This window comes from Giraffa tippelskirchi, chromosome 14 (assembly GCF_054371585.1).
Source record: "Giraffa tippelskirchi isolate mGirTip1 chromosome 14, T2T-mGirTip1v1.2.pri, whole genome shotgun sequence".
NCBI lineage: Eukaryota > Metazoa > Chordata > Mammalia > Artiodactyla > Giraffidae > Giraffa > Giraffa tippelskirchi.
Window position 1 is genome coordinate 9,952,576 of NC_137288.1, and position 17,233 is coordinate 9,969,808.

Below are 17,233 nucleotides of genomic sequence, written 5' to 3' on the forward strand. Positions count from 1 at the left end.
TAATATTTGAGTTTCCTGGGGAGTATGGTCACATGACCTGGCCCTGGCCAATCGGTGCGTTCCACCTCCCTGGCCACTGTGATTGGCTCCGGGCTGGGGCAGTGCCCAATCGGGGCCCAGGGCCGGGCCTCCCGTTGGAAGCCAGGGGAAGACGAGCTGTCGTCCTGCTGGGGTAGGGGAAGGGGTGGGGCCGGGGGAGGTCAGGCTCCAGCAGTGGGAGGGGCGTGAGGCCCGCCTGCGGCAGTTGGTGACCTTCCTGCTCCCCTCAGGGCAGAGCCGCCGGCCTGAGAATGAGGGCGCTGCTGAGCCCAGGGCCTGGGATGGCCCGTTGCTGCTGTGGTCCCAGAGCTCCACCCGAGACCTGAGGGAAGCCGTCTGCCCGTGAGTCCTCTCCCGCTTGTCTGTCAGCTTGTTTGAACCATGCTGGGTTTTCTGCCCAGCTGGCTAAGGGGAGTCCCTGGAAATGCAAGGGTGTGGGTTTTGGCAGACTTCAGGGAAGACATGCCAGATGAGCCTGGGAGACTCCAGCTTAATCTGGATTCAGGAGATATCTCTTCGGGCCAGCTAGTAATTGTAGGATAAGCCTAATGAGTCTTCACAGGATGAAGAGAGTAACGTGCCAAGGTAGCAATCGATGTCCTCATTCGAGAGGATGAAGCTGGTGCTCAGAGAAGGGGGGAACTTGGCCACAGCAAGGAGGTGTGCACCCAGACAGAACCCCCAGATCCGGCCATTGGAGCTCAGGGAGGCCACTGGTGTGGCTTGTCCCTGTGGCAGGGGCCGAGGCACGCAGCCCACCCTGATTCCTGCGGGGGCCTGACTTGGGAAGTGCCATCTGGTAGCTTTGAGACTCACCAAACCAAATTGCACTGGAGAGAGGAGGGACACCTTCCTTCATCCACCCCCCACCCCCGCCGGATTCCCACATACCCTGACCCCTTTCTCCCGATTTCGGAGCCATTTCCAGAGTCCCGCTCATATGACCTCATTCGAAGTGCACTGTGGACGAGCTGCCATCTGCAGCTACTACCACAGCGGCCAAGGGCTTTAGCTCCCGACTACCTCCCTTCCTTTGGAACTTGGGGGCCCTCTACTCCCCACTTGCACACCACAGACCTTTGCTGAGGATTGTGGGGACCCTCACTCAGTTTGCAGTACGTTGTAGCCATCCCTGTCCTCTCTATACCTCCCTTGAAACTCAGCTTGTGAGCTCCTTTGGAGCAGCGTGGCCCACCTGGCTGCAACGGAAGAGACACAGCTGACAGTGAAACAACAGCTTAGATCTGAGACCCGGAAAGCTCTGTCAGAAGGGACCTCCCTCTTCACACCGTAGAGGCTGTAGGAGGCGCCAGGCTTTCGAACCAGTGCTGGGGCCAAAATGACTCCACAGCTGTTTTCCTTCCTGGGGAGGGTTCTGGCTCGAGTGGGAATGGCTCAAGTCTCCTAAGGTTCTGCAAGCCCACTGTGTGCAGATTCACGGTACACAGAGAGGAGAAGGTGGAGTCCTGCCCTGTAGGTGGTCACAGCTCACGGATGAGCCAGGCAGGCAGGCAGGCAGGGCATGAGAACACCTGAGCTGCCTTCATGAGTGAATGGTGTGGGGGCAGAGGAAGAGAAGCCGGTCTGCTCCCTCGTGTGGTGCCCCGGGCAGGTTGTCCCCAGAGGAAACCCTTACGACGGTGAGGACTATCACTGCTGTTTCCCAAGGGGTTCCGTCGGTGCGTGTCTTCCCCGGAGCGGTCAGGCCGTCTCTCAAGTACACGGGCCATGGGCATTGCCTCTCCTTGGAACTTCCCATGTGTTTCTCTTTTTTATGGAACAGTGATTTTCTAGAGGGGTTCTGGGCCACAAGGATGTTGGGTCATTTTCTAGCCTTCTGTCATGAAGAACGCTTTCCTGGGTGTTGGGGTGGTTTGTTGTTCCAGCTCCCTTTCTTGGCTTCTTTTGGGAGCTGGTGCAACAAGACGAGCTCAGCCTCTGCCTTCTGGCTGAGATGTCACCCTTGACACAGCAATGCCTGCCTGGAGATAATGATGGCAGTTGCCAAAAGGGCTTCGTTTGGCACATGGTATCTTGAAAGGACGTACACCGTCCTTTCAGATATCAAAGGCTAGTTCAAATGACATACAAATGAGAACTCTCCAATGGAGTCTTACAGTAGTTGGAGAGTCCAAAAAACACTCCTTCAGTCATTTCACTGAGAGTCATTGATTGGGGACACCAAGAATATAGGAAGGAATGCACAAAGAAAGGATGAAATTGTGTTCAGGATCGGGGGAAGGGATGAACAGGGCGTGCTTGCCTTGAATCCAGGCTTTGTTGGGGGGTGGGGCATAAAGATCAAACGGGTCTGAAACTACAAAGTGGTGATGGTAACACAGTATCACCAGAGTTACACAACAGTGTTCCCAAATTGCAACAATGATGAAAAAGTTTACTAATCCCAACTTAACCAACAAAAGTACAGGAAACCATACAAAAAATAAAACATCACCAGAAAGGTGGAAACAAAGCAAATGCAAAGCAGTTCAGGGGAAAGGAACTCCATGTCCCCTGGGGGCAGACCGAGTTGCCAGCGTCCACGGTGAGCAGACGGGGATGGAGGCTGCAGAGCCGACCGCTCCCCTGGACGTGGTGTTTCCGGCAAGGGCTCTGGGTGTCTGTCCAGAGCGGGGGCTCGTTCTCCCTGCAGGGGTGGGTGAGTCATCGTGGGCGTCTGGGTGTTGCGCGGGAGCCAGGGCAGGCTCTCCCTGCCGAGGCGGTGACTCCTCCTCTGCCTCGGGTTCTCCTGCCAGAGCCCGAGCAGGTAGAGGTGCACGTGGAGGTGGAGGTTCTGGCTGAGGGGGTGGGACATCAGTGCCTGGGGCTGGGGGTCCTGCAGGCATGGAGATCCGATCTGCCCGGTGTGCTGGCCAGTACCCAGCTGGCCTGGTGTCTCTGCGAGGGCAAGTCTCGGTTCTCCATCTGCCCTCGGTGGATCCCTGGGTCCTGCACCTGGAGCCAGCACCTCTGTAGGGACAGGTCTGGGAAGCGGAGCCTGGTTCCAGTTGGAGGCCAGTGCTAGAGCTGGGGGAGAAGCAAAGTTTGCCCACAGGCCAGCCTTGGCATGTGCGTCTCCCGGGACAGAAAGCTTCCAAGAGATTCCCAAAGACTACCCAGCGTCGGATGTCTTTTGGGACTGAAGTGTGCAAGATGGGGGGCGGGGGGTGTGAGGCCAGCGCTTGCTGCAGGCCCAGCAGCAGCTTTCGGGGACTCGTCCCTGTGTAGCTCAGCACCCCCTCCCCACACACTCCCGTGCACCAGCCCCAGCGTCCTCACCTCTGTGCTCTGGCGTGCTGGGCTCCAGGTCCTCCTGCTGCCTCAGAGGCCGGGGTTCTCGGGACTCTGGGTCGGAGCCGGGTGTGCTGAGCTCCGTGGCAGCCTCAGACTGGGCCGCCGGGTGTGTCCTGGGCGGTGTCTCGGCAGCAGGCCTTCCCCGCCTCCGCTTCTCCCCCGGTGGGGCTGATGCCTCCGTGGGCACGCTCACCTGGAGCCTGCACTGGGCCTCACGGGCGGGGGGTGGTGCTCCGACCCCTCCCTCCGGGAGGTGGATGGGGTGTCCCCGTCCTCGGCCTCATCACGTGGGAAGCTCTGCAACGACAGTGACCGTCAGCCAGCCATGCTAGGAGTTTTCCGAGCTGGGCCTGGGCAGTGGAGCCGCTGCTTCTGCCTGCTCGAACTTCTCTTCCCAGAAGGGTCAGAGACGTGTGTCTGCTCAGATCCCCACCCGGGAGGAAAGAGACCCACCTGAGGGTGTGAGGTCCGCCTGGGCGGCCGCCGCTGCCCGCACTCTCCCCATCCCGCCCAGCCTGCTCTCCCCTGGGGTGTGGACACAACTTGTCCGCAGGCTTCTGACCCCACATCCGCCTGGGCTTCCTTGAGGGAGACACACCCCAAGAAACCCGCATCCACACACACAGGCAAAGGACCCGGTGTTTACGGGTGGCATGGGAGAGGCGGCCTGGTCCGTCCTGGGGCTCCCCGTGTTACCTTTCTGTTTCTCCGGGCAAAGGGCCAGAGGCCTCTCGGGGGTGTCCTGAGCCAACGTCGACAGGGTGCCCGCGCACACTGCCTGTGAGCACTCCTGAGGCCCCGGCCTCTGGGCAGGGGCAAACAGCAGAACATCCTGGCAGCCAGTGAACTGGCTGGGGGCTCCTCTCCGCTCTGGAGGCCTGGATACCTGGGCTGCGGGTTCTGTTGGGTTCTGTTGCCGGCAGGTGACATCATCTCCTGGGGTTCGTGCTGAGGTCCCTTCCCCAAAACTTCCCAAGGGAATCTCTGGGTTTCTGACTGTTCGACCACCCCCCTTAGGCCATGTGCAGGCACAGTGACACCCACACAGCCCAGCCCACAGCCCTGGGGAGGCCTGGGTTCAGCCAGGGCCTGAGCTCCGAGGACCCCACTGCTCTCAGACCAGGCTCCTTCTTCTCATAAGTGGTGTGGCCCTGGACAAGCATATGCCCCTCAGGGTTGCCCCAGTCTCTCCATCTGCAGAGTGGTGGTCATTCTCCCATCTGCTTCCTAGGTCTGTCGGCCTACGAGCAGCTCCATGCCTTTCCACCTGGGGCCGATATCACGTGGAGCTTGTGCGCTGAGACTTCAGAAAGAAAGATTCCATCCAGGGCTGACACAGCACAGAATGGGGCAGAACGAGGCCTGGATGTGCTGTGGTACCCAGGAAAAGGCACTCCCCCTCCTGACTGTTTTGAGACCCCGCATCCAAGTTGGAGGACCGAAAGGAAGACTCGAAGGTCTCCCTCTCTTATAGAAAAGAGTAGCCAACTTTCTGCTCCTCTGTTTCCATTGAGATTCTGTTCAAGTGTCCCAGCTCGGCTTCTGCGGGTGGCTGAGCTTCTAGTGGCTCCCTGCGTTCTTGTCTTTTCCTCTCCAAACCTTCCGTCCTTTTCCCCCTTCTGGGGTGGAAGGGCGCTGTCATTGCTTCTACCTTCGAGGCAGATTGAGGAAAAGTCTGGACCGTCGACTCCTTTCCTCTCTTTGGTTCCGTGTCTCTCTCTGGCTGTGTCCCTCTCTTTTCCTTTCTCAGTTCCGTCTGTGTCTTCCTCTTTCTCTCTCGTGTGTGGATGGATGGATGCTAGGGATGCACATGTATATGATTAGATGAGGGTTATGTTTTAGGGATAGGTTAGAGGGAGAGAAAGGCTTTAGGTCGGAGTTGGTCATGGGGGAAGGGTCAAGGGTGGTGGTGGTGTTGTTTCTTGGAATCTGAGTGCTGTGCATTCTTCGTCTCTTTCCATATGAACCCCTTCTCAGATACACCACTTGCAAGGAGTCTCTCATGTTCTGTTTCCTATCTTTTGCATTTGTGAATGCTTAGCTTCTCTGTTGTGAAGAGGTTCCATTGGATGGAAACCCATGGGTGTACTTCGTGTACCTCTTTGCCTTACTTGAAGAGACCCATTTCGACCTCCGCCCAGCAAATGGCAAGGAGACTCTGATGTTAAGGAGCCTTTGACCTACGCTTCTTTCTAGCTATCTCATGACATCAGTCTTTAGGGTGAGGTTTTCCCCCTATATTGAGGTGGTATGAGATCAAAACCAATAGCGTTCTTCAGATGTAGCTGTCTGGTTTTCCCATGGACATTGATTGAAGAGGCTTTCTTGTTCCCATTTGGATATTCTCCCCTTCTGTGTCAGAGATGAGTTGACCATGGATGCTGGGGTTTGTTTCTGGACCCTCCACTTTATTCCATCGATCTGGATCTGTGTGTGTTGTTGTATTCCCAGTAGCATACTGTCCTGCTGCTGCTGCTGCGGCTAAGTCACTTCAGTCGTGTCTGACTCTGCGTGACCCCATGGCCTGCAGCCTACCAGGCTCCTCCGTCCAGGACGTTTTCCAGGCAAGAGTACTGGAGTGGGTCGCCATTGCCTTCTCCGATACTCTCCTGAGGATCCTAGTTTGGTCGTCTAATTTCCTTTCACACAACCTTGGATGTCCGTATCGGGGCTTTTTCGTCGGATTGTATTGACAGTTTAGGCTCTTTTCTGTCTCCGTACCCCTTTTGCAATTCTTTGTTCGGTGCGAAAATGCATTGGCATGTTGGGAGGAATAGCATCGAAGCTGTGGATTGCCTTGTGGGGCTGTGACATCATTTTCCCAATAGGAATTCTTTCAAGCCCTGAGCACAGCTTCTCTTTCCAGTGATTGGTGTGGGCTTGATCTTCCTTCTTCCATCTCTCGCCGTTTTGTGAGAACAGGTCCATCCTTCCCTTCTGGGTTAGATGGACTGGTGGGTATCACTTCAGTGAATGGCATTGTCAGTGGGGGTGATAATTCCCTTCTCGTTGGACGACTTTGCTGTGAGTATTAGAAATGCAAGTGACTTCTCTTCCCCTTCCTCCCTGTCCATCTCTCAGAGCCACCGGGAAACAGAGGCCTCATCCACGGTCACACAGGCCTGAGGGGGTGCAACTAGACTGTTGTTTCTTCAGGCCCTCAGTGCTGGACATCATCCGGGATCCTCTGTGTGTGTCTTCCTCAGTCTGGTGTCCCTTCAGACCTTTCCCTAGTTTTCACAGGCTTGTTGTGTTGGTATTCTTTGTCTGTTTGGAGACACATCCTTGATAAGCTTTGTGTTTCCACTCATTCGTCTCGCGATGTATGACCTGTCTTTTGCTTTTGTCATGAGGTCTTTCCCACAGTAGATATCTTTGATTTTGCAAAGTCCACTGTATTCTCTGGTTTTTTTTTTTTGTGGACTGGCTTTTAGTTTTGTGTGTGAAGACTCAAAGCACGTGTCCGGTTTCTGCTCATTGTTCTTCGAGATTTGTGACAAGTTTTCATGGAAAGTTTGTCTAGGGATAACTGGAAGTGAACTCGGTGTAAGGTGTCAAGTCTCCATCTCCATTCCTGTCATCCCCTGCAGTTTCCAATTCCCTGTTCCTGAGTGGTTTTAGAGACCTTGTGGGGAGTTTGGTTGCATTGGAGTTTGCATTTCCACCTTGATTCGATTCACACTGTTCTGCCCTCGGGGACACTGTCAAGGGGGAGTGAGGAGCAGCCTGCACTTCCAGCAGTGACCACACGGTGGGGCGAGTGCTGCTCTCCCCTCAGGGAGCCCCAGGCCACAGGCATCCCAGTGAGGAGCCAGCTCTGTGCTCAGCTGAAAGGAGTTAGTCTCTCAGGAGCCTCTGAGCCCTTGCCTTTGGATCACCCAGGGTGGGCATTTACTGGGACAGAAAAAATTGCCCTGAATTCCATGGACGGAAGAGCCTGGCTGTGTAGAGTTCGTGAGTTGCCGCGAATCAGACACAACTGAGGACACAAAAATTCTATAGATTAAAACACTTTTTGGGGGTGGGGGGGAGTGAAAGGGGGGGATGTGGGTTTTTTTGTCTTATATAATAGCCAAGGGAAATCTAGTTTAAACCTAAATTCACATAGACGGGAAAGGTATAGCTCTCCGTCACCCTATTAAAAAAAAAAAAAAAAACTACTAAACTTTTCTGGAAGTTTATTTAGTAGCTTCCTTGAGCAGTTCATTGTGAAGCATTTTTTTTTTTTCTGTGACATTGGCCTCATTAAAAAGCACGGTTTGCCTTTACTGGATAATTCTGTTCATTGGTTTCTTAGGGAACCTTGGTAATATTTGAGTTTCCTGGGGAGTATGGTCACATGACCTGGCCCTGGCCAATCGGTGCGTTCCACCTCCCTGGCCACTGTGATTGGCTCCGGGCTGGGGCAGTGCCCAATCGGGGCCCAGGGCCGGGCCTCCCGTTGGAAGCCAGGGGAAGACGAGCTGTCGTCCTGCTGGGGTAGGGGAAGGGGTGGGGCCGGGGGAGGTCAGGCTCCAGCAGTGGGAGGGGCGTGAGGCCCGCCTGCGGCAGTTGGTGACCTTCCTGCTCCCCTCAGGGCAGAGCCGCCGGCCTGAGAATGAGGGCGCTGCTGAGCCCAGGGCCTGGGATGGCCCGTTGCTGCTGTGGTCCCAGAGCTCCACCCGCGACCTGAGGGAAGCCGTCTGCCCGTGAGTCCTCTCCCGCTTGTCTGTCAGCTTGTTTGAACCATGCTGGGTTTTCTGCCCAGCTGGCTAAGGGGAGTCCCTGGAAATGCAAGGGTGTGGGTTTTGGCAGACTTCAGGGAAGACATGCCAGATGAGCCTGGGAGACTCCAGCTTAATCTGGATTCAGGAGATATCTCTTCGGGCCAGCTAGTAATTGTAGGATAAGCCTAATGAGTCTTCACAGGATGAAGAGAGTAACGTGCCAAGGTAGCAATCGATGTCCTCATTCGAGAGGATGAAGCTGGTGCTCAGAGAAGGGGGGAACTTGGCCACAGCAAGGAGGTGTGCACCCAGACAGAACCCCCAGATCCGGCCATTGGAGCTCAGGGAGGCCACTGGTGTGGCTTGTCCCTGTGGCAGGGGCTGAGGCACGCAGCCCACCCTGATTCCTGCGGGGGCCTGACTTGGGAAGTGCCATCTGGTAGCTTTGAGACTCACCAAACCAAATTGCACTGGAGAGAGGAGGGACACCTTCCTTCATCCACCCCCCACCCCCGCCGGATTCCCACATACCCTGACCCCTTTCTCCCGATTTCGGAGCCATTTCCAGAGTCCCGCTCATATGACCTCATTCGAAGTGCACTGTGGACGAGCTGCCATCTGCAGCTACTACCACAGCGGCCAAGGGCTTTAGCTCCCGACTACCTCCCTTCCTTTGGAACTTGGGGGCCCTCTACTCCCCACTTGCACACCACAGACCTTTGCTGAGGATTGTGGGGACCCTCACTCAGTTTGCAGTACGTTGTAGCCATCCCTGTCCTCTCTATACCTCCCTTGAAACTCAGCTTGTGAGCTCCTTTGGAGCAGCGTGGCCCACCTGGCTGCAACGGAAGAGACACAGCTGACAGTGAAACAACAGCTTAGATCTGAGACCCGGAAAGCTCTGTCAGAAGGGACCTCCCTCTTCACACCGTAGAGGCTGTAGGAGGCGCCAGGCTTTCGAACCAGTGCTGGGGCCAAAATGACTCCACAGCTGTTTTCCTTCCTGGGGAGGGTTCTGGCTCGAGTGGGAATGGCTCAAGTCTCCTAAGGTTCTGCAAGCCCACTGTGTGCAGATTCACGGTACACAGAGAGGAGAAGGTGGAGTCCTGCCCTGTAGGTGGTCACAGCTCACGGATGAGCCAGGCAGGCAGGCAGGCAGGGCATGAGAACACCTGAGCTGCCTTCATGAGTGAATGGTGTGGGGGCAGAGGAAGAGAAGCCGGTCTGCTCCCTCGTGTGGTGCCCCGGGCAGGTTGTCCCCAGAGGAAACCCTTACGACGGTGAGGACTATCACTGCTGTTTCCCAAGGGGTTCCGTCGGTGCGTGTCTTCCCCGGAGCGGTCAGGCCGTCTCTCAAGTACACGGGCCATGGGCATTGCCTCTCCTTGGAACTTCCCATGTGTTTCTCTTTTTTATGGAACAGTGATTTTCTAGAGGGGTTCTGGGCCACAAGGATGTTGGGTCATTTTCTAGCCTTCTGTCATGAAGAACGCTTTCCTGGGTGTTGGGGTGGTTTGTTGTTCCAGCTCCCTTTCTTGGCTTCTTTTGGGAGCTGGTGCAACAAGACGAGCTCAGCCTCTGCCTTCTGGCTGAGATGTCACCCTTGACACAGCAATGCCTGCCTGGAGATAATGATGGCAGTTGCCAAAAGGGCTTCGTTTGGCACATGGTATCTTGAAAGGACGTACACCGTCCTTTCAGATATCAAAGGCTAGTTCAAATGACATACAAATGAGAACTCTCCAATGGAGTCTTACAGTAGTTGGAGAGTCCAAAAAACACTCCTTCAGTCATTTCACTGAGAGTCATTGATTGGGGACACCAAGAATATAGGAAGGAATGCACAAAGAAAGGATGAAATTGTGTTCAGGATCGGGGGAAGGGATGAACAGGGCGTGCTTGCCTTGAATCCAGGCTTTGTTGGGGGGTGGGGCATAAAGATCAAACGGGTCTGAAACTACAAAGTGGTGATGGTAACACAGTATCACCAGAGTTACACAACATTGTTCCCAAATTGCAACAATGATGAAAAAGTTTACTAATCCCAACTTAACCAACAAAAGTACAGGAAACCATACAAAAAATAAAACATCACCAGAAAGGTGGAAACAAAGCAAATGCAAAGCAGTTCAGGGGAAAGGAACTCCATGTCCCCTGGGGGCAGACCGAGTTGCCAGCGTCCACGGTGAGCAGACGGGGATGGAGGCTGCAGAGCCGACCGCTCCCCTGGACGTGGTGTTTCCGGCAAGGGCTCTGGGTGTCTGTCCAGAGCGGGGGCTCGTTCTCCCTGCAGGGGTGGGTGAGTCATCGTGGGCGTCTGGGTGTTGCGCGGGAGCCAGGGCAGGCTCTCCCTGCCGAGGCGGTGACTCCTCCTCTGCCTCGGGTTCTCCTGCCAGAGCCCGAGCAGGTAGAGGTGCACGTGGAGGTGGAGGTTCTGGCTGAGGGGGTGGGACATCAGTGCCTGGGGCTGGGGGTCCTGCAGGCATGGAGATCCGATCTGCCCGGTGTGCTGGCCAGTACCCAGCTGGCCTGGTGTCTCTGCGAGGGCAAGTCTCGGTTCTCCATCTGCCCTCGGTGGATCCCTGGGTCCTGCACCTGGAGCCAGCACCTCTGTAGGGACAGGTCTGGGAAGCGGAGCCTGGTTCCAGTTGGAGGCCAGTGCTAGAGCTGGGGGAGAAGCAAAGTTTGCCCACAGGCCAGCCTTGGCATGTGCGTCTCCCGGGACAGAAAGCTTCCAAGAGATTCCCAAAGACTACCCAGCGTCGGATGTCTTTTGGGACTGAAGTGTGCAAGATGGGGGGCGGGGGGTGTGAGGCCAGCGCTTGCTGCAGGCCCAGCAGCAGCTTTCGGGGACTCGTCCCTGTGTAGCTCAGCACCCCCTCCCCACACACTCCCGTGCACCAGCCCCAGCGTCCTCACCTCTGTGCTCTGGCGTGCTGGGCTCCAGGTCCTCCTGCTGCCTCAGAGGCCGGGGTTCTCGGGACTCTGGGTCGGAGCCGGGTGTGCTGAGCTCCGTGGCAGCCTCAGACTGGGCCGCCGGGTGTGTCCTGGGCGGTGTCTCGGCAGCAGGCCTTCCCCGCCTCCGCTTCTCCCCCGGTGGGGCTGATGCCTCCGTGGGCACGCTCACCTGGAGCCTGCACTGGGCCTCACGGGCGGGGGGTGGTGCTCCGACCCCTCCCTCCGGGAGGTGGATGGGGTGTCACCGTCCTCGGCCTCATCACGTGGGAAGCTCTGCAACGACAGTGACCGTCATCCAGCCATGCTAGGAGTTTTCCGAGCTGGGCCTGGGCAGTGGAGCCGCTGCTTCTGCCTGCTCGAACTTCTCTTCCCAGAAGGGTCAGAGACGTGTGTCTGCTCAGATCCCCACCCGGGAGGAAAGAGACCCACCTGAGGGTGTGAGGTCCGCCTGCGCGGCCGCTGCTGCCCGCACTCTCCCCATCCCGCCCAGCCTGCTCTCCCCTGGGGTGTGGACACAACTTGTCCGCAGGCTTCTGACCCCACATCCGCCTGGGCTTCCTTGAGGGAGACACACCCCAAGAAACCCGCATCCACACACACAGGCAAAGGACCCGGTGTTTCCGGGTGGCATGGGAGAGGCGGCCTGGTCCGTCCTGGGGCTCCCCGTGTTACCTTTCTGTTTCTCCGGGCAAAGGGCCAGAGGCCTCTCGGGGGTGTCCTGAGCCAACGTCGACAGGGTGCCCGCGCACACTGCCTGTGAGCACTCCTGAGGCCCCGGCCTCTGGGCAGGGGCAAACAGCAGAACATCCTGGCAGCCAGTGAACTGGCTGGGGGCTCCTCTCCGCTCTGGAGGCCTGGATACCCGGGCTGCGGGTTCTGTTGGGTTCTGTTGCCAGCAGGTGACATCATCTCCTGGGGTTCGTGCTGAGGTCCCTTCCCCAAAACTTCCCAAGGGAATCTCTGGGTTTCTGACTGCTCGACCACCCCCCTTAGGCCATGTGCAGGCACAGTGACACCCACACAGCCCAGCCCACAGCCCTGGGGAGGCCTGGGTTCAGCCAGGGCCTGAGCTCCGAGGACCCCACTGCTCTCAGACCAGGCTCCTTCTTCTCATAAGTGGTGTGGCCCTGGACAAGCATATGCCCCTCAGGGTTGCCCCAGTCTCTCCATCTGCAGAGTGGTGGTCATTCTCCCATCTGCTTCCTAGGTCTGTCGGCCTACGAGCAGCTCCATGCCTTTCCACCTGGGGCCGATATCACGTGGAGCTTGTGCGCTGAGACTTCAGAAAGAAAGATTCCATCCAGGGCTGACACAGCACAGAATGGGGCAGAACGAGGCCTGGATGTGCCGTGGTACCCAGGAAAAGGCACTCCCCCTCCTGACTGTTTTGAGACCCCGCATCCAAGTTGGAGGACCGAAAGGAAGACTCGAAGGTCTCCCTCTCTTATAGAAAAGAGTAGCCAACTTTCTGCTCCTCTGTTTCCATTGAGATTCTGTTCAAGTGTCCCAGCTCGGCTTCTGCGGGTGGCTGAGCTTCTAGTGGCTCCCTGCGTTCTTGTCTTTTCCTCTCCAAACCTTCCGTCCTTTTCCCCCTTCTGGGGTGGAAGGGCGCTGTCATTGCTTCTACCTTCGAGGCAGATTGAGGAAAAGTCTGGACCGTCGACTCCTTTCCTCTCTTTGGTTCCGTGTCTCTCTCTGGCTGTGTCCCTCTCTTTTCCTTTCTCAGTTCCGTCTGTGTCTTCCTCTTTCTCTCTCGTGTGTGGATGGATGGATGCTAGGGATGCACATGTATATGATTAGATGAGGGTTATGTTTTAGGGATAGGTTAGAGGGAGAGAAAGGCTTTAGGTCGGAGTTGGTCATGGGGAAGGGTCAAGGGTGGTGGTGGTGTTGTTTCTTGGAATCTGAGTGCTGTGCATTCTTCGTCTCTTTCCATATGAACCCCTTCTCAGATACACCACTTGCAAGGAGTCTCTCATGTTCTGTTTCCTATATTTGCATTTGTGAATGCTTAGCTTCTCTGTTGTGAAGAGGTTCCTTTGGATGGAAACCCATGGGTGTACTTCGTGTACCTCTTTGCCTTACTTGAAGAGACCCATTTCGACCTCCGCCCAGCAAATGGCAAGGAGACTCTGATGTTAAGGAGCCTTTGACCTACGCTTCTTTCTAGCTATCTCATGACATCAGTCTTTAGGGTGAGGTTTTCCCCCTATATTGAGGTGGTATGAGATCAAAACCAATAGCGTTCTTCAGATGTAGCTGTCTGGTTTTCCCATGGACATTGATTGAAGAGGCTTTCTTGTTCCCATTTGGATATTCTCCCCTTCTGTGTCAGAGATGAGTTGACCATGGATGCTGGGGTTTGTTTCTGGACCCTCCACTTTATTCCATCGATCTGGATGTGTGTGTGTTGTTGTATTCCCAGTAGCATACTGTCCTGCTGCTGCTGCTGCGGCTAAGTCACTTCAGTCGTGTCTGACTCTGCATGACCCCATGGCCTGCAGCCTACCAGGCTCCTCCGTCCAGGACGTTTTCCAGGCAAGAGTACTGGAGTGGGTCGCCATTGCCTTCTCCGATACTCTCCTGAGGATCCTAGTTTGGTCGTCTAATTTCCTTTCACACAACCTTGGATGTCCGTATCGGGGCTTTTTCGTCGGATTGTATTGACAGTTTAGGCTCTTTTCTGTCTCCGTACCCCTTTTGCAATTCTTTGTTCGGTGCGAAAATGCATTGGCATGTTGGGAGGAATAGCATCGAAGCTGTGGATTGCCTTGTGGGGCTGTGACATCATTTTCCCAATAGGAATTCTTTCAAGCCCTGAGCACAGCTTCTCTTTCCAGTGATTGGTGTGGGCTTGATCTTCCTTCTTCCATCTCTCGCCGTTTTGTGAGAACAGGTCCATCCTTCCCTTCTGGGTTAGATGGACTGGTGGGTATCACTTCAGTGAATGGCATTGTCAGTGGGGGTGATAATTCCCTTCTCGTTGGACGACTTTGCTGTGAGTATTAGAAATGCAAGTGACTTCTCTTCCCCTTCCTCCCTGTCCATCTCTCAGAGCCACCGGGAAACAGAGGCCTCATCCACGGTCACACAGGCCTGAGGGGGTGCAACTAGACTGTTGTTTCTTCAGGCCCTCAGTGCTAGACATCATCCGGGATCCTCTGTGTGTGTCTTCCTCAGTCTGGTGTCCCTTCAGACCTTTCCCTAGTTTTCACAGGCTTGTTGTGTTGGTATTCTTTGTCTGTTTGGAGACACATCCTTGATAAGCTTTGTGTTTCCACTCATTCGTCTCGCGATGTATGACCTGTCTTTTGCTTTTGTCATGAGGTCTTTCCCACAGTAGATATCTTTGATTTTGCAAAGTCCACTGTATTCTCTGGTTTTTTTTTTTTGTGGACTGGCTTTTAGTTTTGTGTGTGAAGACTCAAAGCACGTGTCCGGTTTCTGCTCATTGTTCTTCGAGATTTGTGACAAGTTTTCATGGAAAGTTTGTCTAGGGATAACTGGAAGTGAACTCGGTGTAAGGTGTCAAGTCTCCATCTCCATTCCTGTCATCCCCTGCAGTTTCCAATTCCCTGTTCCTGAGTGGTTTTAGAGACCTTGTGGGGAGTTTGGTTGCATTGGAGTTTGCATTTCCACCTTGATTCGATTCACACTGTTCTGCCCTCAGGGACACTGTCAAGGGGGAGTGAGGAGCAGCCTGCACTTCCAGCAGTGACCACACGGTGGGGCGAGTGCTGCTCTCCCCTCAGGGAGCCCCAGGCCACAGGCATCCCAGTGAGGAGCCAGCTCTGTGCTCAGCTGAAAGGAGTTAGTCTCTCAGGAGCCTCTGAGCCCTTGCCTTTGGATCACCCAGGGTGGGCATTTACTGGGACAGAAAAAATTGCCCTGAATTCCATGGACGGAAGAGCCTGGCTGTGTAGAGTTCGTGAGTTGCCGCGAATCAGACACAACTGAGGACACAAAAATTCTATAGATTAAAACACTTTTTGGGGGTGGGGGGGAGTGAAAGGGGGGGATGTGGGTTTTTTTGTCTTATATAATAGCCAAGGGAAATCTAGTTTAAACCTAAATTCACATAGACGGGAAAGGTATAGCTCTCCGTCACCCTATTAAAAAAAAAAAAAAAAAAAACTACTAAACTTTTCTGGAAGTTTATTTAGTAGCTTCCTTGAGCAGTTCATTGTGAAGCATTTTTTTTTTTTTTCTGTGACATTGGCCTCATTAAAAAGCACGGTTTGCCTTTACTGGATAATTCTGTTCATTGGTTTCTTAGGGAACCTTGGTAATATTTGAGTTTCCTGGGGAGTATGGTCACATGACCTGGCCCTGGCCAATCGGTGCGTTCCACCTCCCTGGCCACTGTGATTGGCTCCGGGCTGGGGCAGTGCCCAATCGGGGCCCAGGGCCGGGCCTCCCGTTGGAAGCCAGGGGAAGACGAGCTGTCGTCCTGCTGGGGTAGGGGAAGGGGTGGGGCCGGGGGAGGTCAGGCTCCAGCAGTGGGAGGGGCGTGAGGCCCGCCTGCGGCAGTTGGTGACCTTCCTGCTCCCCTCAGGGCAGAGCCGCCGGCCTGAGAATGAGGGCGCTGCTGAGCCCAGGGCCTGGGATGGCCCGTTGCTGCTGTGGTCCCAGAGCTCCACCCGCGACCTGAGGGAAGCCGTCTGCCCGTGAGTCCTCTCCCGCTTGTCTGTCAGCTTGTTTGAACCATGCTGGGTTTTCTGCCCAGCTGGCTAAGGGGAGTCCCTGGAAATGCAAGGGTGTGGGTTTTGGCAGACTTCAGGGAAGACATGCCAGATGAGCCTGGGAGACTCCAGCTTAATCTGGATTCAGGAGATATCTCTTCGGGCCAGCTAGTAATTGTAGGATAAGCCTAATGAGTCTTCACAGGATGAAGAGAGTAACGTGCCAAGGTAGCAATCGATGTCCTCATTCGAGAGGATGAAGCTGGTGCTCAGAGAAGGGGGGAACTTGGCCACAGCAAGGAGGTGTGCACCCAGACAGAACCCCCAGATCCGGCCATTGGAGCTCAGGGAGGCCACTGGTGTGGCTTGTCCCTGTGGCAGGGGCCGAGGCACGCAGCCCACCCTGATTCCTGCGGGGGCCTGACTTGGGAAGTGCCATCTGGTAGCTTTGAGACTCACCAAACCAAATTGCACTGGAGAGAGGAGGGACACCTTCCTTCATCCACCCCCCACCCCCGCCGGATTCCCACATACCCTGACCCCTTTCTCCCGATTTCGGAGCCATTTCCAGAGTCCCGCTCATATGACCTCATTCGAAGTGCACTGTGGACGAGCTGCCATCTGCAGCTACTACCACAGCGGCCAAGGGCTTTAGCTCCCGACTACCTCCCTTCCTTTGGAACTTGGGGGCCCTCTACTCCCCACTTGCACACCACAGACCTTTGCTGAGGATTGTGGGGACCCTCACTCAGTTTGCAGTATGTTGTAGCCATCCCTGTCCTCTCTATACCTCCCTTGAAACTCAGCTTGTGAGCTCCTTTGGAGCAGCGTGGCCCACCTGGCTGCAACGGAAGAGACACAGCTGACAGTGAAACAACAGCTTAGATCTGAGACCCGGAAAGCTCTGTCAGAAGGGACCTCCCTCTTCACACCGTAGAGGCTGTAGGAGGCGCCAGGCTTTCGAACCAGTGCTGGGGCCAAAATGACTCCACAGCTGTTTTCCTTCCTGGGGAGGGTTCTGGCTCGAGTGGGAATGGCTCAAGTCTCCTAAGGTTCTGCAAGCCCACTGTGTGCAGATTCACGGTACACAGAGAGGAGAAGGTGGAGTCCTGCCCTGTAGGTGGTCACAGCTCACGGATGAGCCAGGCAGGCAGGCAGGCAGGGCATGAGAACACCTGAGCTGCCTTCATGAGTGAATGGTGTGGGGGCAGAGGAAGAGAAGCCGGTCTGCTCCCTCGTGTGGTGCCCCGGGCAGGTTGTCCCCAGAGGAAACCCTTACGACGGTGAGGACTATCACTGCTGTTTCCCAAGGGGTTCCGTCGGTGCGTGTCTTCCCCGGAGCGGTCAGGCCGTCTCTCAAGTACACGGGCCATGGGCATTGCCTCTCCTTGGAACTTCCCATGTGTTTCTCTTTTTTATGGAACAGTGATTTTCTAGAGGGGTTCTGGGCCACAAGGATGTTGGGTCATTTTCTAGCCTTCTGTCATGAAGAACGCTTTCCTGGGTGTTGGGGTGGTTTGTTGTTCCAGCTCCCTTTCTTGGCTTCTTTTGGGA

General features: G+C 55.4%; 1 long non-coding RNA gene across 1 annotated transcript in view; it reads left to right on the top strand.

The window, feature by feature from the left end:
• LOC145534150 (uncharacterized) overlaps positions 1 to 17,233 on the top strand; it is a 694,441-nt gene that overhangs the window by 577,250 nt on the left and 99,958 nt on the right. The window contains exons 76-78 of the long non-coding RNA XR_014074276.1: positions 270 to 381; positions 7,910 to 8,021; positions 15,553 to 15,664. This is a non-coding gene — a long non-coding RNA (uncharacterized LOC145534150). The remainder of the gene's footprint in view (positions 1 to 269; positions 382 to 7,909; positions 8,022 to 15,552; positions 15,665 to 17,233) is intronic.